Genomic DNA, 25426 nt, shown 5'->3' on the forward strand with positions numbered 1-25426 from the left:
TTGTAGGAAAGAGAGTGCGGTTGTCTAAAAAAAGAAAACAGAAGAGCAAGTGTTTAATATTGTTGAAGAAAGGCCAAGCAAAGTATGGCTATCATCATCAATTAATTTGGTTTCTCCACATCATCCAAAAGTTTTGATGTTTTGAAGTACTATAGCCAAGACATCTCTTGTGTCCTTGTAGTGAAAATATTTCATTGAATATGAATTGTAACCACCAAACCATGTAGGTCCCTTGATTGATACCACTTAAGAGCATATTGCAATCCCAACAGTGCAACAAACAATGCACTCAAGCAGTAGATGTGAGACAACTAAAAGTTGCAAGTTTTCCATTTATAACATATTCATTCATATTGTTCTAAATAATCTGTATTGTTCCATCCCCTAACATATTTCCAATGGATTTGATTTGTAGTGGAAGGCACCATCGAGGAGGTTCATGTCATTCATATGGATAGAAGGATAGAGCAAGTTTTTCATTAATCTTGCAGTGGAGAGTCTTACCTTACACATCACTATAGAGAAATTCATGACAATGATGAGAAAAGGCGAGGCAATAACCAATGCATCACATCGAATTGACACATGTATTATAGAGCACCGAGATTGTAACCTTGCTTATGCACAAAACTCATGATGTGAAGGCACGCAAATCATGTTGATCACCAAAGTAACAACAAGAATATTTTTTACTATGCAGAGGGTAGAAGAACTGAAGGTTTTGGATTTGAGGTGATAGTAGACGTGGCTCGTGCGTAGAGAGGTAAAGAAACAATGCTCATGAATTCCATACATGCCGTGATTGGGTGACGTTAGAGCTTTAAAGCATTCTATTATAATACAATGTTAATAGTGATGTGTGTCTCTGTGTGTAGGGAAGGAAAGAATGCAAGAACATGGACTAGCCGTGCCAAGATACGCGGTAGCTACTCGTAAACAAGTATGACTCATGGTTCAAGCCCCCCCTCAACCATTTAATTTCAATAAGAATGGTCTATCTTTTTGGAGAGGGGGGATACAATTTTTTATTATGAACCTATAATGGTGGAGGATGTGCCAGCCCACAAACATTAGTGAACTAATGTGCCTCAAAAATACTATCTACAGTAACATTTTGAAGGAAGAATATATTGCTAATTGTGAATTCATTGTGTAGAGAGCCATACTGAAAGTGACATGGAAGTCCCCTTACAAGACATTATCTCTCACAAAGCTACAATGGTGCAAGATGTGCCAACCACACACATAGGTAAATAAGTGTGTGCCAAGAATATTATCCATAGTTACATTCATTAAGAAGAATATGTTACTAATTCAAGAGTTAATATACAAAGGGCCATATTGAAAGCCGCATGGAAGACCCCTTGCAAGTAGCTATCTCCCATGCCGCTATGATGGTGAAGATGGAGTGGCGTACTATTTTGTGTGACCCATTTGAGATAGGAAATGCATTACAAAATGATAAGTCAAGTGAGGCATTCTTCCGATTGGTAGAGGCATTGGAGGAGGTCAACCAACACAAGATGGTGGAGGTTGATAAAGAAACCACAAACACAGCATGCGATATCATGGTGGTTCGTCTTCCTGAAGATAGTGATGTGCATGGATTGGGGGATGGAATTCCCTCATGGAACTCCCATATTGAGGCAGAATCACTAGTCAATGCCATGCATCTAGCTGATTGTGTTCTCAAGGACACAGAGATGTTACTTTTCCTTGCCACAACACACTCCATGGTAGAGCTCATTGAGCAAGTTGTGGAGAATGGACACCAACTCATAAAGTCAAGGCAGAAGTGTTGGACCTTACGTATGGCACATGTTGTTCATTGTGCATTTGAGAGGGAGAGGGAGAGAAAGAGGGAGAAGGAAAGCTTCTCTCCACGTCGCCGCTGCTCGTGAAGAAAAAGAGGAAGTATACGGAAGGCGAAGAGGAGCCACTGAACCCTTTTTCGAGCCTTTACGGTGAGTGCATTCTTCCTTCTTACTTTGTTTTTGTCTTTTCTCTTTTTCTTTTACTTGTTTTTGTTAAAATTCATATGTATTGAGAGAGGGAGAGGAAATGAGAGAGAAAGAGTGGAAGAGGGAGAGGGAGGGAGAGGGAGAGGAAGGGAGAGGAAATGAGAGAGGGAGAGGAAGAGAGAGGAAGAGGGAGGGAGAGGAAAGAGAGGGAGAGGAAGAGAGGGAAACATTATACATAATAGGGAAAGAGAGAAAGATTGGGAGACTAAGACTGAGGGAGAGAAAATGAGAGAGGGAGAGGAAGAGGGAGAGGGAGAGGGAGGGAGAGGAAAGAGAGGGAAACATTAAACATAATAGGGAAAGAGAGAAAGAGAGGGAGAGGAAGAGGGAGGGAGAGAAAATGAGAGAGGGAGAGGAAGAGAGAAAAGGAAATGAGGGAGGGAGAGGAAGAGAGAAAAAATATTAAACATAATAGGGAAAGAGAGAAAGAGAGGGTGAGGGTGAGGGTGAGGGAGGGAGAGGAAGAGAGAAAAGGAAATAATGAATGAGAGAAAGAGGGAAAAAACATTAAAAATAATAGTGAAAGAGAGAAAGAGAGGGGGAGGGAGAGAGAGGGAGAGGAAATGAGAGAGGGAGAGGAAGAGAGAAAAGGAAATGAGAGAGGGAGAGGAAAGAGAGGGAAACATTAAACATAATAGGGAAAGAGAGAAGGAGAGGAAGAGAGAAAAAATATTAAACATAATAGGGAAAGAGGGAAAGAGAGAAAGAGAGGGTGAGGGTGAGGGAGGGAGAGGAAATTAGAGAGGGAGAGGAAGAGAGAAAAGGAAAGAAGGAATGAGAGAGAGAAAGGGGAAAAACATTAAACATAATAGGGAAAGAGAGAAAGAGAGGGAGAGGGAGAGGGAGGGAGAAGGAGAGGAAAGAGAGGGAAATATTAAACATAATAGGGAAAGAGAGAAAGAGAGAGAGAGGGAGGGAGAGAGAGAAGGAGGGAGAGGGAGGGAGAGGGAGGAGGGAGAGGTTGTTGTTTTCTTGTTTGTAGTAGTAGTAGTAGTAGTAGTTTTTTTTATTTTTTTGTTTATTGTTGTTTAGTTTTCTTTTCTTTTCTTTTTTTTTGTAGTAGTAGTAGTAGTTTTTTCTTCTTTTCTTGTTTATTTTTATAGTAGTAGTAGTAGTAGTAGTAGTAGTAGTAGTAGTAGTAGTAGTAGTAGTAGTAGTAGTAGTAGTAGTAGTAGTAGTAGTAGTAGTAGTAGTAGTAGTAGTAGTAGTAGTAGTAGTAGTAGTAGTAGTAGTAGTAGTAGTAGTAGTAGTAGTAGTAGTAGTAGTAGTAGTAGTAGTAGTAGTAGTAGTAGTAGTAGTAGTAGTAGTAGTTGTTGTTGTTGTTGTTGTTGTTTCTTCTTTTCTTGTTTATTATAGCGGTAGTGGTAGTTGTAGTTGTAGTCGTAGTCGTAGTGGTAGTGGTAGTGGTAGTGGTAGTCGTAGTCATAGTTATAGTCATAGTCATGGTCGTAGTCGTAGTCATAGTTGTCGTAGTCGTAGTCGTCGTAGTCGTAGTTGTAGTAGTGGTGGTGGTTTTCTTTTTTGTCATTGTTGTTATTGTTGTTGTTGTAGTAGTTTTTTTTGTTTTCTTGTTATTGTTGTCTAGTTTTCTTATTTGTTGTTGTTGTTGTAGTAGTGGTAGTAGTAGTAGTTTTTTCTTCTTTTCTTGTTTATTATAGTGGTAGTCATAGTCGTAGTCGTAGTCGTAGTCATAGTCATAGTCATGGTCGTGGTCGTGGTCGCAGTTATGGTCATGGTTGTAGTCGTAGTCATAGTCGTGGTCATGGTCGTAGTCGTAGTCGTAGTCATCGTAGTTGTGGTTGTAGTAGTAGTAGTGGTTTTCTTGTTTGTTGTTGTTGTTGTGGTAATAGTTTTTTTTTTTGTTGTTGTATTGGTGGTAGTAATAGTAGTTTTCTTATTTGTTGTTGTTGTAGTTTTCTTTATTGTTGTTGTGGTAATAGTTTTCTTATTTGTTGTTGTTGTTGTATTGGTGGTAGTAATAGTAGTTTTTTTTTTCTTTTCTTGTTTGTTGTTGTTGTAGTAGTAGTAGTTGTTGTAGAGAGAGATATATGTTTTGTTAAAGAAAATGAGAGAGGGGAAGGAAGAGAAAAAGGAAGGAGTGAGAGAGAGGGAATAACATACATCATAATAAAGAAAGAAAAGGAGAGAGAGATGGAAGGAGAGGAGATAATGAATAGATAAAAAACAAAGAGAGAGTGGTGGTGAGGTCCGGTGCAACACCACGAGACAGGAAACACTCCGCGACATATATTAATTTGTGGGTAGGTGGGTGGAGACTTTACATACGTTAATTTTTGCTAAGTTACAAGAGAAGAAATCCCTTCTCAAACAATTTAAGAATGAAAAAAAGAATGATAACAAAAACAAATTGTTTGTCGTAATGTAGACAAAATGGAAAATGATGGAGGTCTTGATGTTCAAGATCGCGAGGCATATCTTAATAAACGTGTCTCATGTCCTTGCTCTCAATGTAAGCTGGCAACTAGACGAAAATGTCGATTGTCTATAGAATACGTATGACGCTTCGGCGTGTTTCAATCTAAGATCATTGATTAGGCGATCTTGGATTTTCAACAAACGGTAAGAAAAGTTAATATCAATCATGCATTGTACTCGCAAGCTAATTGAATACTATATACAAAAAGATTGGGTGTGGCTGGCAAATTTTCTATCCAGGGAGGTGACGTCTTGTCCCAAGGAGGAGTTCACCCTTTGTGGCCAATTAGAAGAGTTCATGGATGTGCGATGGATGGAGTGCCTGAGCCAATCCACCACTTGGAAGGTACTACCCAATCTGTACCGTCAATACCAGAGAAGACAGACAGCCTTCGAGACTTACCTACAATCTTGGAGCCTGAGATGGAGGCAATGATCAATGCATTGATTCCCATGGATGTCGAGACTTCTGATCCGCTTAGAGAGGAAGCATCCATACCATTATATGATGGGTGCCGAGTATCTCACCTGAAGACACCGCTTGCACTCTTAAGTGTGCAAGCAAAATGCGGATGGAGTGATGCGAGTATGACCGAGTTGATCAGGTACCTTGTACGTATGCTTCATTGATTTCTTTTCGGCACTATCATTAAAAACATTTGTGCTTTTTCAAGGTGTTTTATGATTTTTTTCAAGTTACTGAAGTATCATATATTACCACTTGCAAATACCATGCCGCCTAAGTCTCATGATGATGCACGATATGTTTTACGAAAGCTTGGCATGGACTACAACAGCATCCATGCATGTATCAACAAGTGCATACTATTTCGAGGAGAATACGAGACTATGGAGACATGTCCAAAGTGTGGTTCTCACAAGTATCAACAGGATTTGCAAGGGCAAACCATCCCTCAAAAATTTCTTAGACACTTTCTGCTTATCCCCCGCATAAACCACATGTTTCGTACGTCCGGCATGGCGACTTGACAACGTGGCATGCGCAGAATAGGTCCACAGATGGAGTTCAACGAATATCAGCGGATTCACACACATGGAGCCACATTGACTCTACCTTCCTAGGCTTTGCTCGAGAGCCAAGGAATCTTCAGCTCGATCTTGCAATGGATGGTGTGAACCCATTCGGTCTGCGCTCGACTTCTTACAGTGTGTGGCCTATAGTCCTTGTCAACTACAATATCCCTCCATTGCTTTCTATGAAGAAAGGATATCTCATCCTTAGCTTACTTGTCCCCGGCCGCTACAAAGTCAAAAATATGGACGTGTATCTTCGTCCATTAATCGATGAGCTTAAGATTTTGTGGAAGGAGGGGGTCACCATGCAAGATATGAGCAAGCGCAATGGTCAATAGTCTGCCAATATTCGAGCTATTCTTATGTGGACAATGCATGACTTTCTAAGATTCGGAGAGTGCTCAGGTAAATAGGCTTCTGTTCTTGTTGGTAATATCTACTATAGCTCGTTCAAGTTTGTATTCACTAGATAGAGGTATTGGGACAGGTCTGGTTACCTTAGGTTATCATGCATGTCCATTATGTGGGCCACAGTTAGACTCCCGAAGGTCACGAACCATGAAGAAGATGGTATATCAAGGACACGCCGCTTTCTTCCAGAGAGTCATGAACTTAAGGAAGGTTTTCTTGGACAACCTCCAACACGTATGAATGCCCAAAGCTGGTACGAGCTGAAAATGGTCCACGTGGAGTCACATCCAAACGGATTGCGACGGTTCTCAGTTTTCTACGAGTTGCCATATTGGACCCACTTACAGATCAATGGATCCCATGCATATTTTCAAGAACGTGGGCAGCTTGCTATGGGACCACATCACAGGAAAGAGAGACACTATAGGGGCACGAATGGATTTGAAGGAGGTAGGCAAGATGGGGGCGCTTTGGCCGTAGTCGAGTGCTGATGGTCACGTGCAGCTATCTCGCGCTCCTTGGGTTTTGTCCACTAAAGAAGAGTGCATTGTGAAGCAAATAGTCAAGTCTATCTGCACTCCGACAGGTATGATGCATTCTCTGAGGTCTCCGTTTTCTAAAGGCGACCAATTATCAGGGCTAAAATCCCATGATTGGCATAAGATATGTCAGGTTTGTACTAGGAATAGATTGTAAGTGGCCTGTGCATTTTGCTATTTGGAGTGTAGTCATTGTTCATAATGCTTTCTCATTTGTGGTAGTTTGTACTACAGATCACAATCGCAGGATGCCTTACTCCAGAAATATGCGGGGCCATTTACAAGTTGTCGGCTTTAGTGCAATGGATCTCATAGAAAGAGATTAAGACATCCTCTATTGAATCCGTGAGGCAGGGAGCAGTGGAGATGGTCTGTCTCTTTAAGAAATACCTGCCTACTAGCATGCTCACGATACAAATCCACCTTCTTGTGCATCTTGTAGATGAAGTGGAGATTGCTGGACCTGTCCATATGCGATGGATGTTCTTCTTGGAGCGCTTCATGAAAACCCTGAAAGGCTTTGTGCGACAACGAGCTCGACCAAAAGGTAGCATGGGTAAAGGTTGGTTGGTGCCTGAGGCGCTAGTGCATATTTCACAATGGCTACCAACGGTGGATCCAGACAACAGTATGCTATGGTCGCTGAAGGACGATAATAGACTGACCGGAGATGTGGTGGTTGGAAATGGGGTAGAAAAAAGAATGGATGCTCCAATGGAGGAGAAAGTGAATCGCTTTTGTATGTTGCACCATGACTCTATGGAGACGTGGCTCACCAAGTACCAGCAAGCTAGGCAAGATCGAGAGGAAGCGTGATCTGAATTTTGATGTAGTACGTGCCATCAACCGATTCAATATCCCGAGGGCATGGAGGAGATACCGCGTTTTATGTCAACGCAATGATTGCATGGAGCTTTGATCGCAGCGTCTCGCAAAGGGGAGAAGGTCTCAACCGAGGAGTGGGAATTCTCGAGGGGATGTAGTCCAAAGGTGATGACATGTTTAGGGTTTGTCGTATCTATATTTTATATGCAACAACTAATTGAGTGTTTCAATGTACAGTACAAAATATATAGTGCAGCATGGTCGTGCGGACGGCATTTCCGCATGGAGCATATTGACAAAATGCGCTTCACAACAGACTCTAGTATCATGGCAAGGTTCGAGCAAGAGAGCCAATGACGAGCAATGGATCCAAACATGGTTATAGATGAGATGGAGTATTTTGGAAACTTGCAAAGCATTATTACAGTGGATTACCATAGCTTCTCCATGATACTATTCGATGTGCAATGGTTCAAACTGGTACTTGAAGGAGCTGGAGCAATAGTTCGACGAGGTCCATCTAGATTTCTCGAAATATATTCTGAAAAAAATAGACGGATTTACGCGACACCTTTGTGTTTTCGGACCATTGTGAACAAGTGCATGAACTCATTTGTTTGTTAATTGTATTGTGACATGGTACATGTCACAATAGTTAAATCTCTCTTGTACGTGTTTCTGAACAAGTAATCTTCTATACAAACCCCTGACAACCTTGATGGTGGTATGTTATACCTTCAGCTCCCCGAAGTGTGAGAGTATATGATCAAAGCGATGTTCTGAGCATATTGCAAGGGGTGGAGGCCATCGAAAGCTTGGAGCATGTAGAGGAGCTAGTATTGGATAACACTGATAGAAATATAGAAATCCAAGAATTCTTTGAGAACGAGGTGGACTCATCCTTTTGTGGTGACATGTCTATCGACCTTCTAGTTTATGCCGAGTTGTGTCAGGAGATTGACATGGGACCATAGGATATTTCATACTTGGAGCATCCACTTACTCAATTCGTTGACTAATCGCTTATAAGGATATATAAGATATGCATTTTAAGTAAGATTATTTTTTAAAAAATTATATTACCGTGCTTTGTATGATTTAAATTGATTATGCTAACATCATTTTTTGTCTGTGCAGGTGACCTTTGTGGATACTTAGATTATCAGGATGAGTCGAGGAATGAGCGATGAAGAGTTGCAAGATATATTCACACACATGTCTCCAAATCAGATGGCGAGATTCAGAGACATGGTGGACCAAGAGCTGTCTTGAACATCGTCAGGCCGCTCTATTAGATCTACTTTAGCGCGATCAGATGCTTTACTTTCGAGCAGACAAGGTCGACGCTCCAGACTTGGGCCAGACGGAGGGAGTGCTTCAGGGTCAGGGGGATGCTACAAATATACGGATACAGTGAGCCCGTCGGCTTGGGATACAGGTGCTACTCCTTGCTCTCGTGGCGGTTCCAAAGAGCATGGCTCAGGTGGTTGCTGTGGAGGCATGACGCGGTGTCTCTGTCTCATCGTTCTGCTGGAGTTGCGTCACCTCCGGGATTTGTCACACTTGTAGGGACGTCTACTCTAGTCACTCCAGCTTTTGCTCAATCGTCTACAAGTGGCACCCCTATGGGTGCTACTCCGATAGATACTACCCCGGTCGGTACACCAGATATACAAGGGTCTCCTGGATATGCCCAGGAGCGTGGTCGCAGGTGGGAGAGAACCCATCTTAGGCATACCCCAAGTGGTATGCCTACCTTGTAGATGATAGGTCAGGAGCCATCATCATGAATGATGAGGGGAGGAGGGTGATGGATCGCATGAGAGAGTTGTGCCAACAAGTTTTTCGGCACAACGTCTTGGATCATTGGAAAAACATACTGGACGGGAGCAAGGACTACATAGTAGCATCCTTGCATGAGGAGTTTTCGATACCAGTCGCAGCAGATAGGTTTTCAACAAGCTAGATGATGGAGTGCATGCATGCATATATGTCACACAGACGACCAAACACATGCAAGGCACTCAAGAGTGGGGCTGCAAAGCCCGAGTGGCTAGACACGAACCAGCGGTGCCGACTGAGGGAGGAGGCTACAGATTCTCTAGGACGTTGGAGACAGTAGCGCGAGGCGGCGAGGGCACGACTAGAAGCTGGAGTGGTCCATCATCTTGGGAGTGGCGGCCACAAGACATATCTGGAGGACTTTGTAAGTTTTTCTTTTGTTTTGCTTTCTTATTTTTTTGCAATATCCTTTGTACTAACAATCGTGTTTCTAACAATTATTATTTTGTTTCCTTTGCAGTACTCCATTACAAATCGCGATCTGACCAGCCTTGAGACTCGATATGCAAAGAGGCACGGTCTCACTGCATTGATTGACCGATTGTATGGAAGCGGAGGCCCTGTAAGTCACTCATCTTTCTTGTCCGTAGTTACCATGTTTAATTAGAATGCATTATTGTATGGTGGACTAATATATAGTTGTTTCTTTTTTTGCAGAGTTCGTTCAATGCTCCTTTGCGAGAGGGACGAGCTTTCGGATAGCGATGATTTATAGCTCGCCCTTGGATCCCTGTAGCTCACACACCCTTCTTTTTTGGTCACGTGATCTGTGTAGACATTTTCTATGTAGTAGTGATATCTTGCCATGATTGTACCGGTCGCTTTCATTATGTGATCATGTATTTATTTCATGTATCAGTGTTACGATTTAAATCACAAGTAATCAAATCACAAGGAAGGCCTTGCAAAGTGACTAGCTATATATAATTCCTCTTTAATAAAAAATTTATCAATCAATGGGTGATATTTTAGTTGTGATGGCATGCATACATTTTGAGCTAGGATGGTAGAGCACAGTGGAGTATCTTAGAGTAAGTTGGATCAAATTGAAGTGTACTAATTGTTTGGCGTTGCTTAGCCATTGCCATAAGATGATTTCCATCACTATATCAAACTGATGAGAAAGCCACTTTTGTACGAATGGACTCAAGGAATTGCAAATTTTTGAAGCTCATCAAGTAGTGTTAAAGGTAGTGACAGCATTAAACATAGGAGCTGCCAATGATGCATTGAGGAGCCAAGGGGAGAAGAGGAGTAAAGGCAACCTAGCATTGGACATGGCTGGAGAGAATGTCCCACTACTGGACATGGTAATTGATAGAGAGAAAGTACTGCTACAAGCAACAACCTATATAATAATAGGGAGAAAATCATGGTCGTGATTATTATTCAGGCATACTTGCACTCTTGGAGGACAAGAAACAAAAAATTCTCTTGCTCGATGCCATATCCTTCCTAAGTCTTTCTTATGATCTTTCTAGTTGGTCTTCTGACTGCTCTTTCACAGTAGATCTCATATTGTATTGCCCTCAGTAATTGCGTTCGGCAGTAGTACTATCTAGTCATTGTATCCATCCCTTGTTCTCTTAGAGAAGTATGCTGTGATCATTTGGTCCGATCGATGTATCAACTTTGATTCTAGCAATACATTTCTATTTAGTATTGAGTAAATTATGTGTTTGATTTCCTACAATGTGATTATGTCTTGCTCCTCAAATTGGGCCTTGAATGTCGAAAGTGATGCCAGTGTTTGTCTGTGTTCTATTCTAAGTGCAACCATCATCATTTCTATGGTGGTTGTGCTTGGATACTGATAACACATGGCAACTACCAAAATTATCGTTTCTCCATGCACTAAGCTAAATGTATATGTGTTCACATTTTGCTTGAGGCAATTTCGATTGTAAGCCATACGCGATGGTCTCAATATCAACAATGCCAATGATACCTCCTCTTGGAGGTTATCATGTTCCTCAATGAGGCTGTAGTTGAGGCATAGCAAACTACCCCAAAATATCAGAAGTGTCATTCGTGCTCCACTCCCTCAATTAGGAGTGAACCAAACCCTTTTGTCTTTCTACCCATTACTTCTTTAAATCTAACCAGTCTATTTTTAGCTTCACTCAACTCGATAGGTATCCCAGCAATAATCCCAATTTCACTGTCATTCCAATTTTAATGGCACACCATTCTATTGTTTCCCTCCCAAAGTTCTTTGGGTTGTCAAATAAAGATCTTATTCTTTAGATCTTTGAATGAAGACCCGGATGCTTTTATTTGACAGTTTAATGTGGTGTATATAGTCAATTATCCAAATCAGATTAATGAGGTTAACAAAGTTTACGGAAACATAGATCTGCGATGCAGAAGAAGGTTGCAACATGGTTGCCATCCTAGAATGAATCCCTAAATGCCTTATGTATTTGGTTCCAACCATGCCGAATGGATGTACAAAAACTTGAATGACTCTACCACCTCAAGAAATGTGACATATCAATTTAGGCATATATCACCAAGTTCACAATACTGAATAGTCACATTCATCCAAATGCACAGCCAAAGGATGAAATGTTGAATACCCTATATGTCTAAGGTTTCAATAATCTTATTCGAAAAGCCTTTGCTTCTGATGATCTATCCGGTACTAGCATTGACCTGTTTTATAAGAAAGCTCTTAGGTTAGAGCAATTCTTGTTGAAAGAGAAGTTAGGAAAATGGAAGAAATCTGGCAAGTTAGCCAAAAGATACAAACTTGAAGACAACAGTGAATCAACTTTTGATTCTAACTTCCTCGAAGTAGCTTCTAGAAGTATAGATTTTGATTCCAAGGAGAAGAAAGTAATATAGAAACAAAAGAGCAAGAAGAAAGACAAAGTAAATAAAATAGTAGCCAACACCAAGAAGAATGAGGTTACCAACCTCTAGTGCACACAGTGTAACGACCCCAGCCATGGATTGAATGTAACCTAAACCAAAGATGATACAACATTTGCAATATGGCCACACACAACCCTCAGTACTAGCAGTACAATGGTAGGTTTTAGATGGCCCATCCCCCAAAGGATGGAAAGGGACCAAAGCAACCAACTCTAGCCAATGAAAAAACCTCCAAGCCAATTCAATTCCTACATCGAGCCTGGTATATACTAATGAGGACTACTAGCAATTCGATAATGGCTACAGTGGGCATGGTTGAGGTGAAAGAGGTCAAGGGAATTTCTAGTCCTTTTCTAAACATTGTTTCTTTTGTATGCAAGAAGGCCACTAGTGTGCTAAATGCCTAGATGCCCAAGCATACGATGCTCAACAAAGATAAGGATAGGGCATGGCACATATGCCAGGAGCCAATATAGTGGAGATCAAGGAATTGTCCAAACCAGAGGTGCATGTGATCACTCGGTCCGACAAGACCTATAAGGATTGCAGCTGAGCCTACATCTGCTGAAGCCACTGAACCTCCCAAGCCACAAAAGAGAAAGAGGAAGTCCCAGTTCTTCTATATGCAGAGATGTTTCAGTGAGATCAGGAAAGCCCAGAGAGCTACACAACATGTCATTCCAAAGGCTACTTTTATAAGAGTCGTTAAAGAGATATCTGATAGATTGTCTCAAGTGGCAACTGTCTCTAGTCTAAATAAGAAGTGGCAACTCTCAGCCATTCTTGCCCTGCAAGAGGCCGTAGAGGATTTTGTTATTGATTTCATGAACGATGCTTACATTGCTGCCGCCCATGCTCATAGAATCACCCTTATGAATAAGGATTTCAGCATCATCAGCAAAATCAGGTATAGGTTCGATAAAGTGCTGAGGCTCTTGCCTTCCAACGATCAAAAAGCCCTTGAAATCCTTAACATTCCCCCGAAATTGTCCAGGAACGGGAAAAAGATTAAGGTTGAGGATGTAACTCACCTTTACTCTACAAGGGGTGCCACCCAGCAGGAGTCTTTCTTGAGTGAAAAAAATCAGGAGGTGTTGGAAACTGAAGACGAAGTTTACAAGAGGAAAGCCGCATCACTTGCTCCCGTCAACATCAAGAGGATGGGCAAAGTGTATGGGCAGATACTTGTGAATGTTTCTACGGAACCTGAGGAGGAATATCTTAGTATATCTCCGGAGGACAAGCCCATGTTGGAAAAAAGGGATGTCCAACTATCTGACTCCGTTGTTTTTTGTTGCATAAGGTAAGGCTTATATTTTTTGTTTTTTTTTTGCGTAAGTAAAGTCTTATAGGTTCAAGTATATTTTGGATGTAATTTGTATTGAATAGCTTTTGCTATTGACTGTAGGGCATTGGTCTCCTCTCTCACTCTCGATATCCGTAGAACCATATATATTGTTGATCCACTTCTCTCTATGGAACTATTTGCAAAATCTGGTTCTAATATTTCACCATTTTTTCGTAGCTTCGATAGTGTGACAAATTACCACATCTTTTTCCCGTATGTAGAAAGGTATTTTTCTTTTTCTGTAGAGGAAAATTTATATTCATTTGCTTTCACCCTTCTCCTCACCTCTATTATGAATTTGCAGAGGGCATTGGAGTCTCATCTACATTAATTGTCTTACAAGAGAAATTATCTTTATGAACTCTCTCAGCAGTGTTCATGGTCAAGCACGAATGTATGTTGAAAGAAAATTACTTACTTTGATTTTATTTACAAAAAATATTTTGAACTTACAAAGCTTCCTTTTGCAGTGCTGGTAGACTTGTTTCTACATTTTTGGATACTACATATGAGGATCTTGCTGATCCTCAAAGGCCTTATACGTTTCTTCTACAAGAAGTTCCATTGCAAAGCAATGCGCATTCTTGTGGATGGAGAATTATCTCAAATATTTGCAGAACAGTGGATTCAAAGTTGTTACAAATAGAAGGAGTGAATGTAAGTTAATTTCATTTGATGTTTGTGTAATTCTTATCATGATTTCTTTTCACTAACTTATAACATTTATTCTTATAGTGTAGAGACTATCCTGATTCATATGTTTGGTGGATAAGGGAGAGATGCATTGAGCTGATTCTGGACAAGGCAATCACATCATATGATCCTGACTCCCCTCTTCCTCCCAAAACTTCAATGGACAAGGGCACAAGCAAGGGAAAGGGCAAGGGAAAGGGTAAGGACAATGGCAATGGTAAGGGCAAGGGCAAGGGCAAGGGCAAAGGCAATGGGACCACTGCTGCAGAGTCTAAAAAAAAAGGAATGCCAATGCTTTCTCCTCTGAAATTTGATCCATCCCCTCTTAAGCCCCAAGAAAAGAGACTACCTGTAAAGGTGAAATTCTTTCAACAATCAAAGAAAGGCCCTGTGAGAAAAAATATCTTTGAAGAAATCGATAAAGAATCAAAATAGCAAACATAAGCATACACGAGCCTTATTATTTTGGCTTTGTACATTTATATGAAATTTTTGTACCTCATGGTGTAATGAAAATTTTCACTTATAAATCGAATGTAATGTACATTTTATTTATATACATTCGAAAGGCAACTTGCTTCATGATAGCTTATGAGTTCCCACTAAAAAATATCTTAAGGACAGTCTATTAATATAAATTCCCGCAAAGTTTTCATTCTCAAGGCTCAAAAATCACAATTGTGGGAGACAAACAACTCCTACAAGAGAAAGAGCGCTCGGCTCTTTTACCAATTGTTACGCCATTCACTTTGAACTTATATCTAGGGGATATATTGTCTAGCAATTCCAAGGTATCCCTCACATCTTTCAGACTCCAATTGGAAGTAACATTCACCTTCTTTACTTCTTCATGCGGCAAAATGTGCACCGCAAGTTTATATGGTGTGCAATCTGTATCGGAATCCAACGGAACCCAAATACCCAATCTTAGTTTGTATCTCCTGTAATCAAAGCCCAAAGCAAGAATTTGGCGAGGGATACTGTAAGCCAAAGCCAAGGATTGAGGGCATGCACTGCACCTCAAGATATCACCCTTATGGTCGCACTCTCTAGATTTCCAAAGCGTCCCTATAGTGTTGTCCAAATCCTCTTCCGAAAAGTTTCTACTTAGCCAGGATACCTTCGTTCTTTGTAAATTTGCTGCTTTGAAGCAAGCCACGAAGATATGGAGGGGTACAAACCATGATAAACGTATTCTTCTTGAGATCCTTCCAGCTGTCATGGACTTTTTAATATCCTGAGATATTTTGAATTTGAAACTCTACACCGTTACCTTGTCAGGAATCTCCCAGTTTAGAGATGAAAGACTTGGCAATGGCAAATCTTCGATATTCCCATACCTATCCGCTTTAGAGGGAACCACATACTGTGCATAATATATAAAAACCTTGCATTCACTAAAAAAAGACACAGTTTGATCGGCATAAATAATGTCTGCCAATACCTTATGAATGGCATGGAAAGTCCCACTTAGGCTTTCCACAGGTTGCCATTCAATACTTGTTGACGGAAAGATATCTACAATGACGAACGTTAGAACTTGCATAAATGAAAAAGAATTATATACGTTATTCAACTAATAACTTACAATGTGTTTGTTGGGGAATACGTTCGTTTGGAGACAAGTGCATATCCTTGGCCATGTAAACATGTTGCACCTTGACAAACCAGCCTTCGGGCATAATTTTGAAGGCAATGATACGCCCCTTCCAGTGATGTTTTATATCATCTCGTTTTCTTCTTTTCACCTTATGAGAGCCCTTGCAAGATGGCAGCATGGTAACCCAATTGTTTACAGCAAAGGTTTTGGGCTCAAAATTTCCATTTGCTCCCTGGCTATAGACTGTGCAAGAGTGTATTAAACGAGAAGGGCGCCTGGAGGAAGCCATGAAAAGAATGAAAGCGCAGAGAAAGAAGCTCAAAGAGGGGTGAATGAACTAAAAAGTAGCGCCAAGAACACAAATGGTTATGTATTGGGCGCCAAAAACAATATTGAAAGATCTCCCGACTTTCAAAAAACTCATCATTAATTTCATCACATCTCTGTCACGTATTTTGTCAGATTTGTAAGTAAATAACGTCTTTGGGACTCCAAAACATGTCAGAATTTAGGGGTTTTGGCTAAAAAAGAAGAGAGAATCACGAAATGGACTTCACTATCTCTAAAAAAGAGGAGACAAGAATATTCTTGCACACGTGGCGAACTCTCTTTGGCCCTTTCCTTAATCCTGTGATTAACAAAAGTGCATTTTTTGAAGCGTATTTGGCCTAATGTGTCACCCAAGCACAGGGCGATGATTCAGTGGAAAGGGTGAGAAGAAAACTGGAATTGACTACCTGGGCACTAAGGTACAGCCTTCAAGAAATGGGAGCTCTCCACCAGCATGGGGACTCACCAAGGAACAAGAATTCAGCTACCTGCGTAGTGCCGGCCTCTCCACTGTTGAGCTCAAGGACCTGGGATTCGAAGAGAAGGAATTACCCACACCACCACCGCAAAAAATCCCAGCCGTGGCCGAACAAGATATCGAGGAAGGCTCGGACTCAGACCAAGAGGCCGATGAAGAACTATGAAAAGCACCCAGTCCCCCTCTACCAGCTCCCACCAGACGAGGCTGAAGATGCCCACATGCCGGAGCGCATTGTGGCAGCCACGAGAAGGAGGCAGGAGCTGGCAAAGGATGCACAACTTAGAGCCCGGTCACTACCTAGACAATTCTCTGACGAGCTAGTACCACTTTGAAGGGACCCCAACCCCATTGATTGGCCATAGGAATTGGTCATTTGGTGTGACCGGGAGTTCCAGACGAGGCCTTTTGAGATGTCCTTCTCCTACCCACACTCGCTGGACTGGGTGTTGCCACTCAGTATCCTATCCAAAATCAAGGATCTAGCCAATGACCTAGCGAACAGATGGGTGAAAGAAAGGAGCCTAATTATGATTAGGTGCAGGAGCCTACAGACTACTGGTAGGACAAGGTAGACCGGATTCCCAAATCCGTCCAAGGCTACAAGGCGCAACCGAAGTGGCGGAGGAGGATTTGGGACACCAATTTTGATTCCTGGACTACCTTCTACAGCTCACTCCCCGAGGAACAAAATGACCCCTCCTACATGCCCTACCCCCACCGGCATGGAGTGGACTATGACCACACCATTCATGGGGATTTTGATTTTCCTAAAACATATAATGTAAATGCCCAAACTCCTGAGGAATGCTTAGTTTTTAGACAACATGATATCCTTCCATCCATCACCCGCTTCCTCGCGGACTTCTCCTCCTGCCCCTGGATCCTACCTTCCTAACCACCTGCAACTATCTTAGGTTGCTCAAATTCCTATTAATACAGAAGCCTACAACTAAAGAAGCTCACTGTCCCCCCTCTTTTTTGACATCAATCTAGGAATCGATAGTAGAGCTATGACTAGATTAATGATGAGGGCATCCCTCCTTCCCTCCTTTTGCTTGGAACTCTTAGAAAACATGAACGACACTCGCTTCACAAGCTGTAACCATTCCTTTTTGTCATCCACACCTCTGAAGGCCCGAGTTGCAATTAAAGAATATCTCCAAATCCGTGCCTTTCTATCCCAATGCCTGCGACCTCCCCGTGCTTCGGCTAACGGTGATCGACACTAGCCAAACGCCTTCTATGTATACCGCAAAAAAAAAAAAACTCACCACACCTAAGGTTCACCCCTAGTCCCTCTCCCCACTTCACGCCTAGGGCACATCAAGGGCAGGACTTTCAGACCTGTCACCCTAAGCTTTACACTGCACTGCACCTCCAATAATGCACAAATTGGGTCCTCAAGTGTGAGACATTACTAAGGGCTTGCCCAAGGTTCGGCCCAAGGTTCGACTCATCTCCCAGTTCCACTGCACATGCACTTACACCTCACCGGAAGGCAGACACACCCCTTAGGGAGCACACAACCTTCTCTTGTAGGCCATTTTAACTCATACGAGGCCCACCATTGGCATAGACCTTGGAACCCCGTGTTTATCCATAGTTATGGAGCCCCGATTATGATAGTCATCGCCAATGCCAACTCCAACTGGGTAACAAAGGCCGAGCACCTTCAACAAGATCAAAGCGAGTCGGAACTTCTCCAAATCATCACGAATCACCACCACATCATGTCTCTTTCCCAGCAGCACCATCTTGATCAAGGTCATCTATCCACCAATCCCACTTAGCAACCGTTCCCAACGCTGCTGCTGCCCCCCCACCCTAGTGCCATGGGACTAGCACTCTGCTAGGAGGGGGTAATGCTTACCACAACAACAGAAAATGGAGTAGAAGTGCGAAAAAATGGAAGCCTGGAAATTTGAATGATTTAAACAACGGTGTCGCCTCAAAAAAAAAGAGAGAAAAAAGTAAAAGCGCGCCATTAGATATGAAGGCACTTTCGAACCTTTTTAAAAAAGAGCACCGGGCTCACTCCTATGCAAATTGTATGTAGTAGTGGGAACAGGATGGGTAGGAACGGTGAGAAATAGGAAAAGAGGGCCTAGGCTAATGGCCAGCCATGTAAAAGGTGTAGATGACCGCCCAAAAGGTAGGGCATATATATAAAGTTCAAAGTGAATGAGAAGCTCATTCTTGGGTGTGGCTAAAGCTTCTTCTTCCTCTTCTCTTGCTTCTTACCTTCTTGCTTGTGCTTGAGTGAGGGATTGAGGGAGTGTGAGGGAGTGAGTGTGTGAGAGTGAGGGATCGTGGAGAAGAAGCTCCCCATCTTCTCTCTTCATCTTTCCTTTCCTTCTTCTCTTCTCTCGTCTCGTGCGGCTATGGAGGATGGAGCTTGACGGAGAGGGCTTGAGGTTGCTTGAACTTGCCACAAGGATCATGGAGCTACCGGAGTGTGAGAGAGAGGAGGGAACTCGATCGAGCATCAAGGTAAGCTCACTACACCTGCAAGGCAAGCATTGCATGTCGGCTATGTGAGAGGTAGCCATGGCCGCTTGGCTTGAAATGCTTGATCAATAAGCGGTCCATAGGTCTCAGGGTAGAGCTCCGTAGCTCTGCTACACCTTTCTTTTTCGGCCTTCCTATATTCTCCCTCTAGTTTCTCCTTTTCTTCCTGCTCCTCTCTTTTTCTCTTTTCAGCCTCCTGTTTGGACGCCTTTTTAGCCCTCTTGACTTACTCTATTGTTTCTTCTTCTTCCTACTTCCTCTTCTTCTCCCTCTCCTCGGCCTCCTTGAGGGATTGTCTTTTTGCTTTTTCTAAATCCTCCTTCTCCTTCCTACGGCCTTCATCCAATTTCTTTTTCTTCTGCGCTATCTTCTTCTTGGTTTCATTGACTTGCTTTTTGCTTGATTGCTCTTCTTGCCCCTGTCCTTCCTTATCCGTCTCAGTCCTGTCTCGCTGGACCTCTCTTGGTACTGATGAGGGGGTGACATGTCGGGCGTTTCCCCTTCCCCCTCTTCTGCATCCTGCGTCTCTTTCATGGCCTCTTGGATGAGCGCTGTTAAAATGCTTCCATAGGTGATGAACGAGGCCTTGGACGAGGCCTTCTTTCTTTATGTGGCCTTAGACGCTGGAGACTCTCCTCCTGCAGGCGTGCTTCCTAAAGCCAGCGCTTTAGTCGCCTGGTCGATAGTTTTGCACACATAGCCGTTCTAATCGACTTCATGCAGGGCGTGAGCCACTACGTTCTCCAATGCAGGCACACTGATTCGGTGCATCAATGCGTTGTAGCGCTAGGTGGAGAAGAGCGCGTGCACCAGTTTTGCCTACAATCTTGTTTTTGTATCAGGGATGTCCTGAATATTGATGCCATCATTTGTCAGCACGTCCTCCTTTCTCATCCCCAGCATGGCGTACACATCTCTCTTCTGCTTCTTTTCTATTTTTGGTTCCAGTCCCAGTGCCTTCTCCACCAAGGCGGGGTTTAAGCGAACCAGCACTTACTTGGCATTTTGTCCCCTTCCTATTGTGACGGTGCCACACTCGTTTTCGAGGTCGTAAGACCTGAGAAATTCCACACACTTTGTGTGGTCGGGTTCTTGTGCGAATCTTTCCAGGTACTTGGTGAAATTGAATTTTTCAACTACTCTCTTGGCTGCCTCCTCCTTGGCCACCAAACCTTCTATGTTGTGAATGGTTTGGAACTTTAGCTGGTTGTAGGCGCGGCTCTCCAGAGTGATGCTGTACTGCACTCTTTCCTCTTCTGTGAATGGAAGTTGGTGGGCATGGTCTTGTTGCGACATCTTTCGTTCCTGTCATAAACCCCAATTTCCATTAGTTCTTCCAAATTAATAATACAAAAACATCCTAGAGTGAAAAGGAAAGACTCTATGTGTTTATTGAATGAAAGCCTTAAAATCCTATCCAATGTGGATCCTTCCCTTTCAGCTTTAACTTTTTGCCTTTTATTTTAAAGTTCTCTTGACATCTTTCTACCTCGCTTGTTGTCTACGCGCTTATGCATTTTGCTTGATTTTCACTGGTTTTAATTGATCTCTTGATTCACAAAAACATCATAGACTGAAAAGTAAAGACTCTATGTGTTTATTGAATGAAAGCCTTAAAATCCTATCCAATGTGGAGACTTCCCTTTTAGCTTTAACTTTTTTCCTTTTATTTTAAAGTTCTCTTGACATCTGTCTACCTTGCTTGTTCTCTATGCGCTTATGCATTTTGCTTGATTTTCACTGGTTTTAATTGATCTCTTGATTCACCTTACTCCCCTTCCCTTCCCAACTTGAGAAGAATCCTTACTAGGATTGAAGGGGTGGGAGGTTGAGGATCTTCGGCAATGGGTCTTAGGAGTCATCGGTGTAGGAACCAAGTGTAAAAATCGGGGTTGTACTCTAACTAAGCTGTGCAATCGAGATCAAAAGGGCGAGTGCCAATGTGTGTTATATAAGTGAGGACATCTGTTAGGAAGTCACCAGAGGCACCACGGCTAGCAATGTGTAGTTCCTCCTCAGTCAGTATAGGCGATCGAGGTAAGGATGTCCCTTGATGTGCTCTTCCAGGGGGCGGTTGCGGAGAGTGGTTAACACTCTGTAGGAGGTTGGCGTGATATAAGTGGGGTCATACTCTGCTATTTTGATTGTGCAGTGCTGCTCCGTGTTGGTCATGACTCGGCATCCCTCTACTTCCCATTGGAACCTAAGAGTGTACCAATGAAAAATGGGGATTCAGTCCCAGCAAGTTGGGATAATTCTACGATTTATTGGTCGGTGATGGCAGAAGTGGTTCATTGATCGTATGACATTATGAGGCGCTCTTTGAGGGCTTGCTCTTTAGAGACCTCGCCGTCGAGCAATACAGCATCAGAGTTTGCTGCCTTCGCGAAGGCAAGTTCAAACGTCTCCCAAGAACAAGGCATCATGTGAATTTCGGTTGCAAAAGGCTTGGGCAACAAGCCTAAGTCCAAGTGGTCATAGCTCAGAGCCAGCTCTCTAAAGGTGGCATGAAGCCATCTAATGCAATCAACCACGTCATCCCTATATCGACAGCTAGATCTGAGGCCAGTGTCAAAAATGACTTCCGCTCGTAGGAGGGTTTTAGACATGCTAGTGGTTGGGGTTTGATAGCACTAGAGCCTTTGATAGTGGGTAGTTGTGATTGCGGGTGTGCCTTAGGTAGCGGTTGGGCTTCCTAGCTTAGGGCTGGGGGAGCAGCAGCTACTTCTGATGGACTGCTGCCTTCAGAGTGGATCATTGTTGTCGGATGGACTGCTGCCTTCAGAGTGGATCATTGTTGTCAGATGGACTCTAGTGGGTGATGGGTCATGCGATGGTGTCTGTCGTTTGGGCCAGTAGGCTTGTTCGAGTCTCTCGGGCATATGTGTAGATGGGCTTGATGGATGTGGGCATGGGAAGCACTGTGGCTCATGGTTTTGAGGTTTGATGGGGCTGGGGGTGATCAAGCTCGGGGGTAGCATACGAGTGGCAACCTCGGCCAGGTGGGCTTTAGGGATATATAACCAGGTGTTTCCCTCATAGTAGTGTTGCACGTGCAGGAGGGCTTTGGAGACCCACCTTCATCGGATCATGCCCTGACTTCTGTAACTGTGCCTTGGCATCCTAGGTTTAGAGCTATAGGTCTTATGAGTTCGTGTGTAATGACTCCTAGGTGGCGGTTGTGGCTGTTTAGGCCTCCATTGGAAACTGGGCTATTGAGCCTTAGCTTTTGTCACCATGAGTAGTGGTTCTTGAGAGGTGGTGGGGGGCAGACGGGCACTACCCTTCTCCTTAGATTCAGATGCTAATAGTTCTATCGGTGGTCGTGCAGACTATTCCATCACGCCACCCTTGCTGGAAGGTGTATCAATGCGGATGTTGCCTATGGCGAGGTGAACGCATTGCAACTCATAATCGACATGGCAACAAGTTTGCTTCTTGAAGGTTCACCCTAGCAGCGTCTCCGTGCCTGCATCCTTGGTGTTTGGTAGCACATAGAAGATCATTGGTACAGTTTCAGTCCCGATAAAAATGGCGGCCCTGCACTTGCCGAGGAGTGCATAGTAGTGGTCCCCATATGGATTTAACTTGGCGTTAGTGGTTTGTAGTGGTGGCTTGCCAAGTTGGGTCCAATGATCGTGAGTCAGGACACTGAAGTCCGCTCCCTCGTCAATTAAGGCATTGAAGATGCATGTCCACTTGGTAGTGACCATGATGTGCAGGTATGCAGGTTCCACAATTTCCTCATCTGCGTCATCAATTTCGGTGATGGTGGCTACTCAGACATTGACTGGTGGTTCCAACATTGGTGGTTCATGCAAAGGATGCACGGGGGGATAGTATTTCTTGACATGGCTGCCATTGAAGAAGCCTATTCCTTCGCTGGCTAGAGTTTTGAGCTCGACGTTGCCCGTTCGGCTGATCGCACGGACCTTGAAAGGTCCAAGATCCCAAAACTTCATTTTTTGCTTGTGCCCCTTGACTGAGTATAGGAGCACTAGGTTTCCTTGTTCGAAGTCGCGTTGCTTGACATGCTTTTCAAACCAGCTCTTGTGTCGTGCCTTCTCGCATATGACTGCATGAGTGGCTAGAAGACGGGTCTTTGAGAGGCGTTCGAGTTCTACTAGGCATTGCGTCCATGGTTCCTTTCCTTCCCATCACTCCTGAAGCGCAATTTGTAGGCTAGGCACGAAGAATTCTACGGGGAGAATTGCTTCGGTTCCGTAGGTCAGCCTAAAGGGGGTTTGTCCGACGGTCGTTTTGTAAGCTATGTGGTAAGCCCACAAGGCCCCATCAGCTTGTTATCCCAATCGCTGCACGAGGCTGAGACTACTTTGGTTAGGACGTTGACAAGAATCTTATTTGTGGATTTTGCCTAGCCGTTTGCTTGAGGGTAGTATGGAGAGGATTTCCGATGGATAATTAGGAAGGTGGATAGGAGATGAGTTATCACTTCATTGATGAAGTGTGTCCCCTGGTCATTGACTAGTTCGATGGGGCATCCGAATCGTGAGATCGCCTTCTCCCATAAGAACTTGGCAATCGTTCGAGCATCGTTCTTTCGAGTTGCTCTCACCTCTGCCCACTTCGTTAGGTAGTTTGTGGCCACAATGATGTATTTGGCCTGAGAATATTGTGCAGCAGGGCTGATGGGTCCCATGAAGTTGATCCCCCATTTTTCGAAGGGTTGTCGTGCAATGACTGGGGTCAACTCCATCTGATCCTTGCGAATCAGGACCTTCGTTTGCTGACATTCATCACAATGCTTAACAAATCGCGCGGCATCACGAAACAGTGTTGGCCACCATAGTTGAGATTGCAACACCTTGCGGGCCATTGTGTCTCCGCAAAAGTGTCCACCAGCAATCCCACTGTATGCCTCCGAGAGCACATCGTGCATCTCATGTTCGCACACGCATCTGCGCATCAATCCATATTGCCCTAAGCAATATAGCTGGCGTGCTATCAACTGTAGGGTTGGATTTTGAGAATAAGTTGCCTCAGTCTTGCCTTCTCTATTGGTCGTTCAAGCAATCCGTGCTCAAGCAATTGGACTATGTCATCTGCCCAATATGGTGTTAAATTGGCCTTGAATAAATCCCTCCCGTTGGAGATGTTAAAGAGGTGGGCATCTGGCAATTCATCGGTAATGCCTTCTCCAACAGATTCTCCTGTGGGGATGTGTGACATATGATCAGCCATGTAGTGTTGTTTTCCCTTTCGTACAACCACAGAGAAGTCAAACTCCAAAAGTAGAAGGAGCCACCAAGCTATGCATCCTGTAGTGCAAGGTTTGTTCACTAGGTATAGCAAGGCTTGATGGTCTACAAAGAAGGTAAAGGGGGTAGCCAATAGATAATGCCAGAACTTCTTTATAGCAAACACCATGGCCAAGCCCTCTCTTTCGGTAGTCGAGTAATTCATTTCCATCTCCGTCGGCTAGCAAAGCTCACTGGATAATCTAGGTTGTGCTCACTAGGTTGGCACAACACTGCCCCTACAGTGATTTTAGAAGCATCGATATGCACGTGGAAGGTCATGGTCCAATCCGGGGCTTGTAGAATTGGTGCTGTGGTTAGAGCCTTATTCAACTCTTCATATGCGCGTTGGTAGGCTTCAGTCCATTCGAAGACAATCAACAATTTGCATAAAGGTCTTGCTATCAATGCATACTTCAACACAAACCGTCGAGAGTATCCCGTATGGACTAAGAAGCATTGGACTCCCTTGTAGTTGGTTGGGGGTGGAAGGTCGACAATAGCCCTGACCTTCGAGAAGTCAATGGCAATGCCATTCTTTGACACCACATGGCCGAGGATGCATCCATGTTTCACCCAAAACTGACATTTCAAGGGGTTCAGGGAGAGACGATATAGGCAACAGAGATCAAAGATTGCTTGGAGTTTGTTCAAGTGTTCCATCCAGGTCAAGTGAACGCAAAGGTCATTGACAAAGACTTCTAATTCCTTGCGAAGCATGTCTTTAAATATGGTGTACATGAGATGTTGGAAGGTGGCAAGGACATTAGTCAACCCGAAAGGCATGACTATGTACGCAAAGATGCCCCACTCGGTGGCGAAGGCAGTCTTATGCCTGTCGGCAAGATGCACTTGCACCTGGTTGTATCCTGAGAAGCCGTCCAAAAAGCTGTAGGACTCCTTGCATGCCACTCTTTCAAGCATGTGCTCAGTGTATGGCAGTGGATAATTATCCCTTTTGGTAGCAGCGTTCACCTTTTTATAATTGATGCACACTCTAATTTTTTTGTTTTTTTTCATCACGATGACTATGGGTGATATCCAATCAGTGTGCTCAATTTCGTAAATGAATCCTGCTTTCATTAGGTTATTAATTTCTTCCTTGATAGCATGAGCGTGCTTAGGATTCATTGGGTACGGTCGCTACTTTACCGGCGCTGCGTCTGGTGTTATGGGTATGTTATGAGTCACTACACTTGGGTCTACCCCTTTAAGCTCTTCC

The sequence above is a fragment of the Lygodium microphyllum genome, chromosome 10, assembly GCF_053477565.2.
Source record: "Lygodium microphyllum isolate KBCC chromosome 10, Lygodium_microphyllum_v1.1.10, whole genome shotgun sequence".
NCBI classification, from domain to species: Eukaryota; Viridiplantae; Streptophyta; class Polypodiopsida; order Schizaeales; family Lygodiaceae; genus Lygodium; species Lygodium microphyllum.